Below are 18,453 nucleotides of genomic sequence, written 5' to 3' on the forward strand. Positions count from 1 at the left end.
GCTGTCATCTCTTCTTTAGCACTGCCAGGTGCAGCACACGTGTTCTCAATTAGGTCACCCCATCTACATCAGCCACTTACACTGTCCATTCATATTGTAGCTGCATCTTTCCCTTCAGAATAGTGATGGATTCTTCAACTGAATAATTTATGTCTGATTTTTATAATAGACACTCATCATTTAGTAAAATGAGCTGCTGAACAGACTTTAGAAGTGGATCCTCTTTAACATTTTCCATGAAAACACGTTTCTCTGCTACTCAGAAAAAAATAACTATGATGATACTAAAGTGTAGCTACTGAACTGGATGCTCATCTATGCCCTATACTGATCTTCCTGCAGCCACCGTGTTTTGAGCACATCTATTAATTTATAAGGTGTCTGCTGTTGCAGATAGCTGCTAAATAGTTAATAGGAATCTACTGCACTTTGCCCACCAGCATAACTGCATTCTGCCTAATAAACTCCTCCTGAACTAAATAATGATTCTTATTCTTCTTCTTTCACACCTCTCACACTGAATTCACAGTTGTACAGTTATGTATTTTACACTGTACAGAAAAAAATACTGCATAGCCTCTCCATATGAATTGCTTTTGTATCACAAGGCTTTAGAAACTCTCCAAAATGAAAGACAGATTAAGAATATATTTGTAAACATATAATCTTAATTTACTGAAATTAAATACATATATATATATTTTAAATTATCACATCTATATAAAGTTGAGCTCCAAAAATCTTGCCTGTGCACAGGATCCCTTACTACAAGTGTGCAGACTAATGCCTAAGAAAAGCCTTAAACTGGTCCAGTTTTACTTGGTACCTGGAAGTTTCCTTAAAGAGAAATATTTTTGTTGTTATAACTTATTATAGTCAGGGTAGAGTAGAGAAACTTAAACTGAAAATGATTCTTTTATTGCTACAATGGCCTTAGGAATTAGTGAGAACAAAATTACAAGAACACTAATTTTGCTAGACATCACAGAAGAACCCAGGAGATCCAAAACCCACAGAAATGCAGTCACTCACAAAACACTCACCTTACTCCTCAGCTGTCTGATGATCATTTCTATCACCACAAAGTGTATCGGCCTACACCTCTTGACACCAAATGCACTAAGTAATATTTTCAAAAGTTGTCTGAGAGAAGAAACACAATTTTTTTAGTTGAAGAATAATGACAGTTTTCATCAGTCAAAAACTATATTTTTTTTTTTTCATAAGCTGATTCTCATTTTACTGCCTTTAAAACCACTACAGTGTATCTTAAAATTTGAGCTACCTTCAAAAGAATGCAATTATCATTTTAAGTACAACAGGAAAAAATGCTTGAAGGTACAATGACTAGTATTTAAGAACATATCTTGTCCCTTACATTAGGGAAAGATAACGAAAATCGAGAAAAATCGTATTTGACTGAAAAGTTTTTGTAGTTTATTATTAATTAAAGAAAATTAACAGAAATTACATGCTTCACATTTTAAATACCTATTATTAACCACGTTGTTGTATTTGAGAAGTGTTCACTCAGTGGATATCATATGTCTACATCTGAAAGATGAATTTTTAATTTACAAATCCTATGTCTATCACTAGTCTGCCTGACTTTTTGGTGAACTTCTGGTTAGAATTTTTATGTAGAAAAGATATATGCAAAGACAAGCAAGATTCAGAGCTAAGGATTACTAGGAAAGTTGAGTCATGACTCTGAAACCTGTATTTATTGGCCATTCAATTTCACACCTAAGATAAATAGTTTCAAAACAGACATGAAAACGATGATGTCCAAAACAAGGAAAAGGTCTTCCTATTTAAATGCAGTTGGGAAAAAAAAAAAAAAAAAAAATTATGGGATGTCTCCAAAAGCTGCCAATTTGCTTATAATTTTTGAGCAAGCTTTCTTATCTTGATTGTGTATGTGTTTGAAGTATTTTAAGTGGTTGAAATACAGAATGATTCAAGGCTTCACAAACTAACATTCTGTTTTATCTTTATTTTGGGAAATACATTTGATCTGCTGAATGTCTTGGTTAGATATAAACGGTTATACTGAATTTTTATTTTTATTTTTTAATGCTGTGGTTTTCAAATGGCACGAGAAGTAGGCAAGTGAAGACTTTCATTTATTCAGATCTGGGTCTGAAAACAGATAAAAGCATTTGGGGCTGAACATAACCCCATTACTGCAGATCTTCTATGCTCAGAGTCCGTTGAGAAGCTCTAATGGTTTTGCTTACCAAACATGCCTTTTAAATATAAGATATATTTTATGATGAATCTCTAGTAATAGACACAAATTCTTTTCAAACAAGTGTTCAATTACTTGTTTCCAGCCATTTTTCTATAAATGTTTACAGCTGATTTAAATGATTGCCTGTGTCAGCTGGTACAGAGAGGCAGGCAGGCTGACTCTCATGTTCAAAAAAAGACTATGTAACGTATATTGCACACAGCACCACCAGCCCCCAGTGCAGTCTTTTAGCATTAGTCTATCCACATCAGCCTTATCAAACAACAGAGAGCCCTAAGGTTTTCCACCAGACTTCAACTTTGCTATTCGGCATGGAGTTTTTACATTAACCTTCATACAATGTGCATCAGTGCATAAATGTTTCCCATGTGGTTGAGTTGACAGCTACACATGCCAAAAATCTCTCTTTCCATGCAATATAACACCAGCAGAACTGCAGGACAGATTTTTTTATTTTTTTTTCCTCATGTGCGGCTTGAGTCAGCTGCAGTTCAAGTCTAATAACCATACAGTGATCACTTTAAAAAAAATGGTTGGAGAGATTATTTTGTGAATCCAGCATGCTGCACATTTTGGTCACAAGGAAATCACAGGTAGATTCTTCTGTTTTGAATGTTTACGTGTGACTGTTGTACAGCATGCTGTATGGCATGCCTCTGCTGAAGCCATGTGATGGTATAAATCTTTTGAGAAGCTGTTATACATTCCTCGGAGGGCATGTCATTGAGATTTCTTTATTGAAGTCACAAGTTTCCTTTTGCTTGCACATATTCCCTAACACTTCCTGAAGTTTGTCACCTTCAGGCTTTCAGTGAACTCTTATTAAAACGAATTTGGCATCTTGTGCCTTTGACTTAATTCCATTTTTTCTCTCATGGACATTACAAATTAAACAGTGTGACATAAAAAAAAAAGAAAAAATAAAAAAAAGGGGAGTTTGTGGTTTTGTCTTTTCAATCTACCCAGTTCTTGAAAAAATTTCAAGTGTAAAGCCAGAGCAGGCCTCTGAAATTAAAAAGAAAAAAATTAGAGGCTGTTTCTAGGATAAACCTGTATTTTTCAAAGTAAACTTAACCTTTGCATGTGGCAGACAGGCAATTTTCTTTGGGCCACAAACCTTAAATTTCTGACATATAGTTTAATGAGAACATTTTAGAGCTGTTAGCAAAAATTTCCAAGTGGGAATTAAAAAAAAAAAAAAAAGGAAAAGGAGTCTCACTTCTGATTCTACCTTCACTTGCAAAGAAAAAGCTTTTTAATATACATGAAGAAATTCATAGACTGTGAGCAACTCATGTACCCTGCATTAGAATTCCTCAGTGAGATGTTCAGAGACAAACAGCTCCTCCACTGATTCTTTCCATATACAGTTCAGTATAAAACCATTGCAGACATTTAGCCCAGCTGGGCTCATGAATGCTTGTACACATTTACTTCCCTGTGACCACATCCCTGCTGAAATGTAAGCGCAGCCCTTTCCAGATGTGCATCAGGGTCACTGCTTCTGTGGTATCACTTCGTCCTTCCCTAACATTCACCCTCACTCCCTTTTCCTCTCAGCAGGAGGAAGACTTCTCCCATCCCCAGAAATCTCTAGTGTAGACATGGGCATAGCAATGGAAAGCCTGGGGAAGTTTCTGCTCCATCACAAAGCACTAGCCTCACAGGTAGCCTCCAAAGCTGAAGAAAGATTTGGCATGATTCTGCAGTGATGAAAACACCCTCAAAACCTGCACAGGCATCACACTACATCAAAAACTTGCAATGGAACCAATGTCTGAAGAACTAAACCAGGATACAGCCTATGATAAACATAGTTTTTACTTTGCTATTGTAAGACAGATAAATACTCTCCTATACATTACACACTGTATAATCCAGGCTGTATTTTTCATGGGCATGAAGGAGGGTTGCTCTTCTGCTCTGACCACTGTGGAACCAGAATGGTAATGCAGTTTTTCTGTGCTTTTCAGCCAACCAGATTAGATTATTTGCTGATATTTCAGTGATGAAACTGAAAGGTCGTAATGTATTACATTCATAATGTATCTATAAACATCCTCAAATGTAATGTACTGTTACTCAACAATGTTGATTCTGTACAAGAAAATCTTATATTGTTTAATCTCCTCCCCTCAAATTTTTTTTTTTTTTTTTTTTTTTCAAAAAAGTTACTTTCAAGTGAAACAGCATGTCTGCACACACTCAAAACCTGCAATATTGTGAAGTCAAGCAGAAATTTTATTATCAAGCTATGAACTCATGGGCAGTTTAGTGCAATTAATGCATGATGAAAATCAGGCAGTCATGGAGATCCAATATAAGAAAAAAATAAATACACAGGAACCAGAGGGTGTCCAACAGAGATGCCTGCACACCTCTGTGTGCCTTATGAAGAGTTTTTGTACTCCCCACACTAAATTAAAGGGGGAGGGTAGAGATCAGGCACAGAATGGTGACCAGACATACATTTTATTACATTGGAGAGCTTCAGCACTTCATAACCTACTGCAGATAGCTATTTGGGTATCAAATGTTAGACAACACTCGCTAATCTTCAGTCATTGGAACTTTCCACAGTCCCTTTGGAAGCCCTTGAAATCCAGCCCAGTTACTTAGCTATGTGCTAAGGAAAGGATTTTGGCTGTGCACATATGGCTGCATAACCATTTCTGGTTTTAAAGAAAGCACATTTCTCAGCTGGGAGCATGGGAACAAAATTCCTATCAAAGCTGTTACGAGAAAAGGTGAACTGATCTAGTCACACAAAATGCAGTTTGCATGTGGTAGACCAAAAGAGAAAATTCAAAACCTAACTGGCTAATTAACCTCACGCTTCAGTCCTTTTCTTCAGAGAAAATTTACCCTTAGGCAAATCATCCCCTGTAGTTTATTTTATGGTAGGACTCAGCTGACATGAGTGGACACCTAAACATAGTTGTGACTATTTAGTAACTGACACAAGTGTTTGGGATAGGTTGGGATTATTTTTAATTAGAGCTGAATGTAACAGATCACTGGGGATGTAAACACTGACAAATCATCCTGTTTCTGGCTTGGACTGTTCTGCTTGATCAGCTACCAAAATGGTAGGCCTACACCCTACCAGGAGATTTAGGACAGCAAATTCTCTTAATCTTTGTTTGGGCTTTTACCACCAACTAAACATTTGCAGTTTTGGAGGACTCCAGGGAATAACAATGTAATCTAGTACTCTCCCAATTATTTGAACATCCGTACAAAGCCCTTTAATTATCACATAGCTGCCAATTTGCTAATACACATAGCAGAGGTCTATGTTTTAATCGCAGTACTACATTAGACAAAGGTAAAAATGTATTACTATTAAGTACTATTAAATTAAGACAGTTTTGAAATAGTTCTATGACCTGGGTAGTTACGTAGAATAAATTAATGAAAATCTAAAGGACAAAACAGAAAGGTACAGAACAGATTTGGTATTTTCATCATCTGTAAAAGAAATACTTTGAAAATGCCTGCCTTAAGTTTTGCTGTTCTTAATAACTTTAAAACAGGCTTGCCTGACACACAAAAGCCCCAACAGCTCGAATGCTCAAAACCCATGTATTCACATTGTGACATATTTACATTGATGTTAGAGGATGCACACAAAGGAAATGCGATTCCAGCAACTTCAGAAGCATAGTCTAAAGGCCAATCTATTCCAACTGCCAAGAAACACAATTCCAAGAAAGATGACACATTAAAGCAAGAGAAAATTGGCTTTTAATTTCAGTAGTGCAGATGAGTCAGAGTCTACATTAGTTCCTTTTTTTTTTTTTAAGTTGTTATAGGCAAAATATCTGCATATGCATCCTTTGAACCCTTGTCTTTCCGTTATTTTAATGAGTCAAATGGACTAGCATTTCATACACAGAACTGTTTTTCACAATCAGGCTGATTCATGAATGTTAAGATCCTGTTCTACATTCACTCTACCATGTATGTGCCGAGAAGCTCGATTTCAACTTGGATTACCTGCACAATTTACAGCCTGGGTATTATTTTTTGGATTTCACTGAGGGAAGCTGGGTAATAAGGAGAAAACCAGGGAAAGAAAAAAAAAAAAAAAAAAGCATAGAGGAAATGGATATCAGGAGATGTATTTATGTCCATTATGAATAGAGGAGCAGACCGATTTGGTCTCGTGACTGAGCTATGAGCGAAATCCAATTTGCCCAGGTTTCATTGTGCAAACCAGGTGAAAAGAAAATAAATTTGTTCTACAATAAATCAATCTTTCCATAGTGGAGGAAAATCAGATTCAGAGTCAAAATCAAGATCCAAAAAGCCTATACTGAACTAATGAAAACTAGGCAGACATAATCAAAATAAAGCATTGATTTATTTTGTTGCCACAGCTGCAAAGACATCTTTTAAAGCTTGTCCTTTTCTGCAGGTCACAGAAAAGAAATGTGTTATCCTTTGCATATTATCAGTAGCTTGTTTTTAGGTAAGTGTTTATTGTGCCTTATAAACCTAATACATTAGGTTTATAAAGGTTTATCATATTTTTTCTATAATTTTACTCAACTGCAAAACTACTGGTTCTCAAACACATAGGGAGATATCCTTCCAATTATTATTGTAAATGCATGTCAGTGGAATACTCCAAATATCTCTATTCTTTTTCCTTGGCAGGCAAGCTAGAACATTGCAACCACTTATTGCAGAACTGCTCCACTGCCAGGGTTATGTCCAGACATAGTCTATGCAAGACAGAAAAACTGATTTACAGAACAGACTAATCTGCTAAACTCTGTGCTGCCTGGAAAAGCTACAAAAAATGTTCAGATGCTAGATTTTATACAAGGTCAAATAAATGACCCCCTGACCAATATATTCAATATATATCATAAAAAATAAAATAAAATGTAAGAACTGCAGAATTGGTTCTTATTTAAACTGAGTGACTATGCATAGAAACATCATTCTTCCAACCTCATACAGACTGGCCACAGGGTGGTATACAAACAATCAGAATAATGGTAGAATTAACTTTTTTCGAAGGAAACACACAGCACAATAGTATCACCAACGTTGGAGTTCAAGTAGATTGCATTAATTGATAGCATCAGCCATTACAATAAATACATAATACTGTAATCTGCATTTTGGAGAATTATATTTCCAGATCTTGAAAGAACAATATAAAAAGTCCATCTTTTTTGCTGTTCTTACTTTCATGGTGTAACTTCATTTTTTAACACTGTAAAATATACTTTCCCAGTGTGTATTTTCTAGAGATGTCAATGATATGCAGAAATGTAGAAAGAATTGAGAAAAAAAATGATTGATGCAGTGGACAAATTGCATGATTGATTTTTTTTCTTCTTCTCTAAATATAAACATAACCAAGCAAAACACTTTACAAATAATAATTCTTTAAAATGATAATTTTGTTTATCAGCAGACACGTTTCTTTGCAAGAGATGATATCTTTTAAATAGGTATGTTTATCTCTCATACAGTAGTAGGTTTCTATTCAATTGTACAGATAATTGACTTCAGTTATACTTGCTGTGTATACCTTACCCTTAAATACTAGGGTAAGCTGTATTCTCCCCAAGACACAAATGCATCACTCCAGCTGATGTGAACAGGTCATGCATTTATCAAGGAAAGACTGAAGAAATGAGGGTTAAACATTAGAAATATGAATATCAAGCTGAAGGAAAATAAAAGTTAGCAGATCTAGGTATCATCTTCAAGAAGAACAGCAAAAACATATTTTTCCATTAATATATTTTCTTGATGGGAAAGTAGAATAAATGAAACACTGGTCCAGTTTCTTTGCTGGTTTAGTGCCATGAACTATGCTGTACACTGTGTCTATAGGAATGGAGAATATTCACCTGAAACTACAGTTACTGAATTAGTTGCTCTGTTTAAGGAAAAGCAGATGTCTCTCCTGATTCTGTTAGTGTTCTTTAATGTTCTATTGATATTTCCATTCTTGCACACTAAAATCAAAAGATAGCATCAAACAAGTCAGGGTAAATAATTAAGAGATCTATCATATATCAAAACAGTTTTTAGATCACAAAATATGAACTACAAGCAAGAAAACATAATCAGTTATCTGGCATAACATGCGAATAATCCGTTCCATTACTGTAGAGATATCTAAAGCAAGACTGTAAAAGTAATGCAATGATTCTGATAACACATTAGTGTTCAAACAAAAATATAAGGCATCTGTGTTTGCTAAGTATGATTTCACAATATCAGAAGCAGTTTCTTTCTTAGAGACTTATGGTATAGAAATTTCCACTTTGTTTTTGGTCTCTTGCTAAGAAGTCGCCTTCTTTGCACAGTACTGCAATTTTCCTGTTACATTCTTAAACTGTCAAAATCAAATCTAAGATGATGTACTAAATAGTTTTTTCCCAGCTTATAAATCTGTGAAAAATGCATGAGTATAACCTCTGTTTCAAATTCTCTAATATTTTGCATCATCACAAGTCAAATAAAAATCATGAAGAGATTTATATGCCTATGGAGAGATGGAGAGATTCATATGCCTAATTTATACAATAATTTTTATATATGAGTATTTCCAAATTCATTTGGTTATTGCATGAAATTCCTGCAGGTTATATCTTTTCTTGTTCTGATATGTTTGACTAGATACAATCAAACCATAAACATTACTGAATTTTCATTAAGGAGAAAAAAAAAAAAAAAAAAGAATAGATCAAGAGGTCAACGAGTGCTTACCTACGAGTTTTACTCTATAATCCTTCTCTTCCAGTACCATAATCCATACCAAGAAAATCAAGTAACAAACGCTGATTTTCATATATTATGTTGTATGTCCTCATGACTTACAGAAATATGACAAGCAGCTGTGTTCCACACTGCTTTCAGAGTTTCAGTATATAAAAGCTGTAGTCACACATTATTTTTATTTAGTGGGAAAACAAATTTTACAGTTTATGTTTCTGAAATGAAATTCCTTCTACTGCAATCACTGATAGTATCACTGCTAACATGGAATTTAGCTTTCATGGGAATCGCCGTAAGTGAAAATCTGGGTCTGTAAAGTTTCCTTCTGAAAAAAAAAAATAGAAAAGAAAAAAGAAAAAGAACAAAAAAAGAACAAAATAAATAAATAAATAAATAAAAGAACAAAATAAAAATCTGGAGATTAAACTGAAATATGGATTGTGAAAGAAGAGAACGATAACAAATAGAGTTTATCATGATTGCAAGCTTACTAATAACCCTGTTGTTAAGCATAGAAGGCCATTTTAAATCATTCACTTCAGGTTCCAGTGTTTAATACCATTGCTTACCCTGAAAAGCTCAAGGTCACTAAATCCATAAAAGGATTTGATGGCAATGTGGTTTATGTCTTGTAGCAAGAGAAGAATCACTGTGAGGTTGACATCCCTGCAGGGCTGACAATACATACTTTTTTAAGTGCTTTCCATCAACACCGGCAGAGGACAATCAAATAACAAAATGTATCTGTAGTAGTCTGAGACCCAGTTTTACCTGTGCCATGAAAGTTTTTAGCTGTTAGGCTATGTGAATATGGTACAGCGATATTGTAGGTATTCTAAACAATGTATGTATCTTTCTGCAACATGACAATTCTAATCTCTACCGAATATCCCACAAATATTCTCCTTTCTTTCCTTTCATACTTTTATTTACAATAGGGTGCAGAGTCAAAAAATGGTGTATAAAGTTTGTATTTGGTCTTTATCATGGAAATGTATATAAAATTTCACATTGCAGATGAAGATTTCAGCTCCTTCTCATATTTTCTGACCATTTAATGGCTTGTAAGAACACTGATTGTGATCTGCATATTACTTCAGTGTGATGATATATTTGTTTCTCCAATTCTCTATTGACAGTATATTGACAAGACACTCTGCACCCAAGACCATCTACTATACTATAATATAATGTGTAATTGGATTCACTGTACTTAGAACCAATAGTAATTTTGCCATGGATTTGAGTTTTAATTGCTTTCTTTGAGTAATTTTCATCATAGTGACAATTTGAGCTCTCAGTCTACTACTGTTGTTTTGTAATATAATTTTATTCTTTATTGACATAGATACCCTATAAGCAATTTAGCTAGCCATTGGGTACATTTAAGCCTTACTCGAATTTAATGATCTAAAACTATGCAAAAACTTGAATTAGTAAGTAAACAAGAGACATAGCAGACAAAGAATCTTAGCGTGGTGACATTTCATGTAATTTTTTATATTTTTTAAAAGCCATAGGACCTACCTTCACTGCCATATCCACTTTGGCAACACCGATATCCATGGCAAATAAACAGTGAAGATAATGTCCTACCTTGTTTTAAGGTCTGCATCCTTTCAGCACAGGATATACATTATTTTCCTACTGTATCACAAGAACGTGAATACAGAAGGCCCTAACTCTTCCTTGGTCACCTGTTACTGTCACTGATGGAGACAAGACACAGGGCTGGACAAATCTTTGAGTTTGCCAAGTAGAGATCTTCTTATATTACTGAGCTCAGAGGAACTGTCTTCAAATGAACAGCAAACAAATTCATTGTTTATAGAAGGAATCTGAGGGGGAAAATAAAAAATTAATAATAATAATAATAAACTATCCTGTGGACATCCTGAAATTGTCACCAAGACAGCCTCCTCCAGGAGATGACCTGGGAGGTAAAGTTTGCCTCCAGTCCCTGCTGACCATTAAAAGAACAGATTTCCTAATCAAAGTGTAGTATTTATGAACACTACTGTTTCACACTCTGCAGGATGTGAGTCAGAGTTTTATTCTTACTGATGTTTGAGGTGTCTAAGGCAGCTCTGATGCCAAACATTTCATCTGCTGGCAATCCACACTTCAACTGAAGGTTTGGCTTTTTTTTATGAGCATAGAAATGGCAAGCAAAGCAAACTCAGTGGGAAGCAAAAGGACAAAATACATGGGGAGATACGTAGAAAATCTACCAGTCAAATTATAATGCCCTCATTTGTGGATTAGAAAGGAAAAAAAAATAATAATAATAAAATAAAAACATTTTTTTTTCTTAAGTCAAAGGATTTTATCCCCTCTTTTAAGTTTTTCTGCTTTATTTCCTGGGATGATATTCAAGAAAAGCCATTTTTTGCTTTGTATGGGAGACAGCAGTACACAGAATGAAATATCAGAAATTGCCAGCTCCTATCTTTCAGCATCTGATAATAATTAGAGTGGAAAACAAGACTGAAGTGTTAAGAAAAATGTTTGTGGTAGTTTAATTAATGAAGTAAAGTATTTTTGCTGTGTATGTGTGAGAAAGGAATCAAGGGAGCAAGCTGGCTTGCAGAACTAGGCATACTTTCACAAATAACATAGATTCAAATACCATTAAATCTTCTAAAACATATTTTCTGAGAAAAATCCAGAGTAGGCTGAAGGGAGCCATTCTTCTATCCTCAAATATTCATAAAGTACTCTGTTTTATAAGGATATAAGCATTCACATAAGTGATATAAATATATTTTTATATATTTATGAATTAAGTTTTCCGAAATTCTAGTCCTCTGAACTTCATAAACAGAAAAAAATAGGGAACAGATTTACAAGACTATATTTAATTACATTTATAGACCACATGGGGCATTTAAAAATATTCGAATACCTTTTTTATTTTTAGTTTTACAGACATATCTGGCTAGTGGCTGAGGTTATCAAATAAACGACTGTGATCATTACAACTTATGCAGAATGAAGTACATCTCTCTACAGTTTCATTTAGGTTCTTAAAAAACAAAGTAACGGGAGTTTTATAATTTAGATAATAGTATGTTAAAAACTGAACCTGTAAAAATCAAGAGAGATCTATTCAGGAGAAAGTAACAATTAGCTTTGAAATAAAACTGTGCGTGCCTTGATTTTTGAGACAACATGGTTATCTATAAGGAAATAAGGAATATATCTTATCTAATGCGGCTCTACCTGTCAAAATACAGTTGTTAAAACACCCTTCGATAGCTCTACAGTCATCAGTGATGAGTTGAGTACAGTTCTATAGGTATTAAGCAAGTTTTCATGGAATTTAGATCAGCCAAAGGACTTCTAAGAAATAAAAGACAATTCTATTATTGCTAGAGATACCCATTAGCAAATTATTCTATGAATGCCAAAACATTACCAGCACTTTATTTTACAGACATAAGTATGGTTGAAAAATAATTGTATCTTCTCCTAGTGCCAATATTCCACGTAGTGAAATTGCACTATTGCATAGTACGTAACACTATTGCAGCAGCAGGAATGATGAAATCAAAGTCAGGAAAAACAAAACCAAAAACCTAAAGCTTCCTTTCCTTTAATTCCATTTTACAGGTGAAACATGTCAAAAAGGTTTTCATATACGAACTTTCAGACGTCTTTGCTGTGACATAACCTCTCCTATTGGAAATAGTTATTTAACTTTCCTTGTGAAAAAGTCAGAAGAAAAACATGTGAACCATATCATAGAAGAAAATACTATTTTATAATCTTAAACTGTATCCTAGACAAGGTGCAATGAGCAGATGTTACCTGACATTCAATTTTGCATCATAATATAAAAGTCAAAGAAGAGTTGTTGAACAGTTTATATTCTTGACAACAATGATGGACATGCTTACTTAACCCCTGAAGAGATGGAAACAGAATAGTGACTTCTAGGAAAAAGACAAAATTAAACAAAACCTCACTGTAAACCCTAACCCCATTAGAATAGTTACAGCAATGTAACCTGGGTACAAAAGGTATAACACAACTGTGTGCCTACCTAGAGTATCATAAACTTTGTTTGAAAGCAGACTTCCATCACTATACAGAGTATCTTTCATTATTTCTTATTATCCACTGCATTAGATTCATATTGATCGACAGGATATAAGAATAAAAACCTTTAAGACAGAAAATAAAAATATAAACTAGAATTGTCACTTTACCTATTTATCTTTCCTCAACTTGTTCTATATGACTTTACCACTAGGCTTATTTATCTTCAGCATAACATTAAGGTATGTGTATTAATCCATTCCACATGCAGATTTGGCAGACATTTACTATCGTATCTAAGTACATGATAGCATTAGCATATTCAATGCTTGCAATAAGCATACAAGTAATAAACCTACTTAATTTGAAATTGTGGGAAAAAAACAACAACAACAACAACATTCCAAACGTATTATGTTTTCTCCCCTTAAATGTATGAAAATACAACTTTGCTTCTCTCTTTTGACTAGCCCCAACACATGCCCTGTCAGCATACATCTCTTGCCATGGAGCAACCTTCTCATTTTTCCAGCATTATCTAATCAAGATAAACCAACACCTGCCATGAGTTAGCACCCATTTGATAACGACCTTGCAATAATAAGGCTACAATCACTTCTCATCAAATCTTGCTCTAAGGTGTCTTCCAGTTGCTTTGACATGCCATCACAGACTGCAATCATGCTGACTCTGAAAACTTGCTTCCAACTGCTGGTCACCAACAATTATGTTCTGACATTATTAACCACACAGATTTTGAATTTTGTCCCTGTTATTCTCTACTCAAAATTAAATTACCTTTTCTCCCTTACGTATAGTTTTCTATGCACTACAGTAATATACTCTTCAGTAATTTTCTGCAAAATTTCCTGTAAGGAAAAACTTCTTCAGAAAAAATCTTCTTCAGAAAAAATGAGAAATCCTTTTTTTCCCACCGCTAGCACCACAGCAGTTTGAGCTTTCACAGCTCTGTCAGCTCTGTGCTTTCAGAGGGTCCTTTCCAAGTTGTTTGGTTACCCAGCGCAGTCAAGCAGCACTTCACATGGCTGCATCACTGCCTGCTCAACCAGCAGCCCCTGGCCTGGCAGTGCCAACCTGCCACATCGCCCCTATCTCCTGCCTGCCATCTCACATGTGTCTCTCCTGTCCTTGGCAGTCCATGAGCCAAGGGACGTGGCAGGGCCCCCTACATCAAGCCTGCTGTGCCTTTGCAGACACAAACACACAAGTAGACTGGTGACAATGCCACCTTGACCTTCCTGTTGAGATGTTTCTCTCTGGGACATTTGCTGTGTAGGGTGCTGAACATGTACACAGACCACTTTGACGAGAAAAAAAGAGCTCAAATTTTTAAGTTCTTAGTCAAATTTGAAATTATTTTGTACACAGCTAGTGGAGGAAAAAAAAAAGCAAAAATAAATTTAATGCTATTTTTGTTACCAATTATTTTAAATAATACCCCCTTAATGTTGATGCCAAAAAGGAAAATTAATCAAGATGTGTAATTTTTACAGAACTTGTATTTAAAAGAAGTGCTTAATATGCAGACAGTTCTATTCATGTTAGAGATTTTCAAAGAGTTGAAAAGAAATTTAAACATGACACAGGTGGATTTAGTTTACTAAACTAGTTCACAGGCATCTTCCCACATCTATCAAAAACTGGACATAACCAATTGCTTGTATTTTGCCTTGAAACAGCCTAACAAGCTGAGAAAATACTACTACTATTCCTCACAGATGGTGAAAAGAAGGCCTGAAGGTATATGTAAGGTCACAGAGCAAGTCAAAATCACAGTGGAGTACAAGTGTCTTAAATGACAGTTATGTAATTAATCCCCATTTTACTACTTCTTAATTTTTCCACATCCATTTTGAGTAAACAAAATCTGAGCCATATTAGATGCAAAATAATTTATACATTATTATGCAGCATAGGTGCTTAATTTTCTTACTTAACGGAAGAAGGTTGTATTAGTTTCTTCCCCAAATAAGCACAGAACAAAGAAAAATTACTTTATAAAGCAACAAAAATCTTCCTCCACTGCTCTTGACTAGATAGTTTTTTTTCTTGCAAGCCAGTCTGGTAGTTTTTCAACTGTATGTTAATATTGGATCAGAAATCCCAAATAAAACACAACAGCTTTGAGGGAAAGAAAATAAGTGATAAAAGCTTCAAACAGAAAATAAAACAGAAACAGAGCAACTCTTTTCAGTACAGATTCGAGACAGCTGTTCAAACTAGAAACTAGGGTGAAATACTTGTTTCATTACAACACTTTCCTGATACTTAGAAAAAATCCCCCAGCCATGACAGAAGTCCAGCAATAGAAATAAAGTTCACATATAATTTATACCTAAATTAAAAAGCACATTATCTACTGAAATTAACCATGTGTATAAAATTTTCTTCTTCACTAAAATGCAACAAAACTGTTACTGTGCAATTGTGAAATAAAGTGCCTTCCAGTGGCAGATGTCTGACCAAGAGATACTGTGGAAATGAGAGCAGAGTGCTCCAGCTTCGGGTCTCAGAATTAATGCAATGTGCAGGCAACATTTTCTCTCTGCCTATGAAGGAACGAACTTGGAGCATGACACCACAGCTGTTAACCATGGGGTGAGCCTCTTTCTCTCCTACTTGAAGCCAACACATGAGAAGCCATTTCAGGAGCTCTTACATAGCCTAATCATGAATGGTGAATTAGTTTTTGTTCTTAAAAGGTTACATTTAAAATTTTGCAGGTCAGGACCCTACTACAACTATTTCCCTTAATATATGAATTATATAATGGCTCTGAATCACTCACTTGATTGTTCCTTAGATACTAGACTGATGAAGAAATGGGAATCCGATAGCTTACCTAAATTGTCAGTAAGATAATGGACCTAGTGGCTTTCACATTCCTGCTACAGCACTAGTGTATCGACAGACCTTTAGACATGCTGAACAATCATAGATTGTTTTACAATCCTGCTGTTAAATGTATTAATTTCTAAAATAAAAATTGATAACTTGAACTAGGATACCTTAAATATATATATACTAATAAAAAAATGTCATTTCACTTTCATGATTACTAGCAAAAATCTCTGGGTTTGTGAGCAATTTTCCATTTCTGTTCCCAAATACATGGACCAGATATGTCATTGAATTTGAAATCAAGGCAGAATTCTAAATTCCACATCTTGGCTTATCTTCAGTCACTGAAGATATTTATTCTGAAAAAGACCCAGTACGACACTGCGGTGTGGTTGACTAAACAGTAAATGAAAGACCTGGACCAGGATAGGTGTCTTGTTTCTTGACAGCAGGGAACTGTAATAAGCCATAACCCATGAACTCTGTTCACTCCACAATGCATGTATGCTTTTTCCATTTGCATTAAAAGGAATCACATGGCCACGTCAAGGGAAGAACTGCAATCCAAAGCCACTAATCAGAAAGACAAGACCATTATTTAAACTGTAGCATCAATAATAGTCTGCATCCAAAAAGACTACAAACTGTAGCATCAAGAACACTCTGCATCCAAAAAGACAACAAAAACTAACTCCTTAGCCCATACTGTGCTCTGAACAATGAAATCCTCTGCATTTGTGATTAACGGTTAAATTGGAATTACTTTATTGATAAGAATCTGGCTTTCTGACTTTGCAACTTCACCAGCCTCATCAACTGAATGTTTCAGCAGTCTTTAGGACAGGCCAGAGTCAGCAGGTCTCCAGCCTCATCCAATATACATTCTGGCAGGCTAAAATCAATACACTAAGATTTGTCTGCCAGCTTCTTTATCCTCATTCCCATTTGCTGCTGACTCTGGCCTCTCCCTGAAGTCTACTGCACCTGTTACTGTCTGAAAAATTTGTACTCGTCCAGTTTACAAATTACTTAAACCACTCCAGTAAAATGAAGGGAAGAAGTTCTCCTTTCTGGCCATCCTCGAACCAAGGCCTCCTATGCAAGGAGTAGCTTGGCAGAAGAGCCTGGAATGGTTTTACAGCTCCATCTGCTCCATCTGTTCTTACTACGCTGACAGTACCCTCAGCCAAGAAGACTGCAGTTCAGTGTCCAACTTGCTAGTGTAACTATGTGATCAGTCTGACCAGCCTTGTAATAGGTGGATCCTGGAAGTTTTACATTACAGTTTTGTTATCATCATTTCTAATATCCTGCCCCGTAATGAAAATATAAATGCATGTATATACATACATATACATATGGTCAGATAGACAGATATGTGTCTTTACATATGCCTCCCTGCTTCAGATTTAGAAGAAGCCCAAAAATGACCTTGTACTAAGTTTACTGATGCTGTGATGCAGGGCATCTCTAGAGATTTTATTATCTTGTTTCATAGAAAAATAATTCAAGTGGCAGAAATATTGCTTAGCCCTTTTTACTAGTTTAGATCATTTGTTACTCTCAGTAACTGAGAAGTGCTTTATAGGTACCAGCCAATACAAATGGTGGCCTACATTGTCTCATACAAAGTTACATAATCATTTCCTGAATCTTGTCCGTGTGTACAGAAAGTTCTGCACAAAAGGGATTTATCTGTTTATTCATTGCTTGTCCCATAGGCTAGAGGAAAGAACTAAGTAAGTAATCCTTGTTCTCCTAAGACTTTGGGGTCTGCAACTACATCTAACCACAAGACTAAGTTAGCCATTATGTGAAACTTCCTACTGTGCACCAAAACAAAGGTCAGACATAAACCTAGTCTTAAATCACCCTTTTTTACACCATTATTTTTCAAGATGCTCCCTATGGTTTCTACTTCTTATGACCTTATCAGTACTGCCTTTTCATCTGAGTAAATTCTGCTCAGTTCCACTGGCAATGTAGGTCTAGTCTGAAATAATCCTAATTATTTTATTGCATGCAATCCCCAGCTCCAGAGGAATTAGGCACACAGAAACAAGGATTCTGTAAGGCATTCGAAGCTGTAACTATTTTTACCTCTTGAGATGCTTCAAAACAGAAATATTGCAAACTGATGGCATTTCAGTACATTCATAGCTGTGCTCAATTTTAACAGGATTTAGCAAATGCTCTTTCAGTTAGGAAACTCAGCCAAAAAAATCAGTAACATTCTCTCAGACAGTTGAATAATTCCTCTGTGTAATTCAGGTAACAAACAAAAAGGTTGCAGCAGCATGAAAGTTCAAAGCTTATAATCACGGTGTATGCAAAAAACACCGTTACACTAGACATCTAGTATTTTTGTCACTAGATTTTCCTAGGCATAAATAGGCAACAAATTATACTTTTTTATTAATTGGTGATGTTGCGGTTTGTCTTTTCCAAAACCTAATTAAGCTTATGCATCATACACTACTCAAAGCTCTTTTATCTAGCCTGGAATTAGTATGATTTGTTCATGTTTAGGGTGAGTATTTTTCTCC

At 35.2% G+C, this 18,453-nt stretch overlaps 1 long non-coding RNA gene across 6 annotated transcripts in view; it reads right to left on the bottom strand.

The window, feature by feature from the left end:
* Positions 1 to 18,453, bottom strand: part of LOC118166106 — a 202,059-nt gene that overhangs the window by 89,421 nt on the left and 94,185 nt on the right. The window contains exon 1 of one of the 6 annotated variants that reach the window (XR_004750348.1): positions 8,996 to 9,161. The exons of 1 other annotated variant lie outside the window; for it this stretch is intronic. This is a non-coding gene — a long non-coding RNA (uncharacterized LOC118166106). Of the gene's footprint in view, positions 1 to 1,043; positions 1,147 to 8,995; positions 9,219 to 18,453 lie in introns of those variants that run through there. 4 more of the 6 variants (XR_004750345.1, XR_004750349.1, XR_004750350.1 and 1 more) reach the window with 4 other exon arrangements.

Source organism: Oxyura jamaicensis, chromosome 4, assembly GCF_011077185.1.
Source record: "Oxyura jamaicensis isolate SHBP4307 breed ruddy duck chromosome 4, BPBGC_Ojam_1.0, whole genome shotgun sequence".
NCBI classification, from domain to species: domain Eukaryota; kingdom Metazoa; phylum Chordata; class Aves; order Anseriformes; family Anatidae; genus Oxyura; species Oxyura jamaicensis.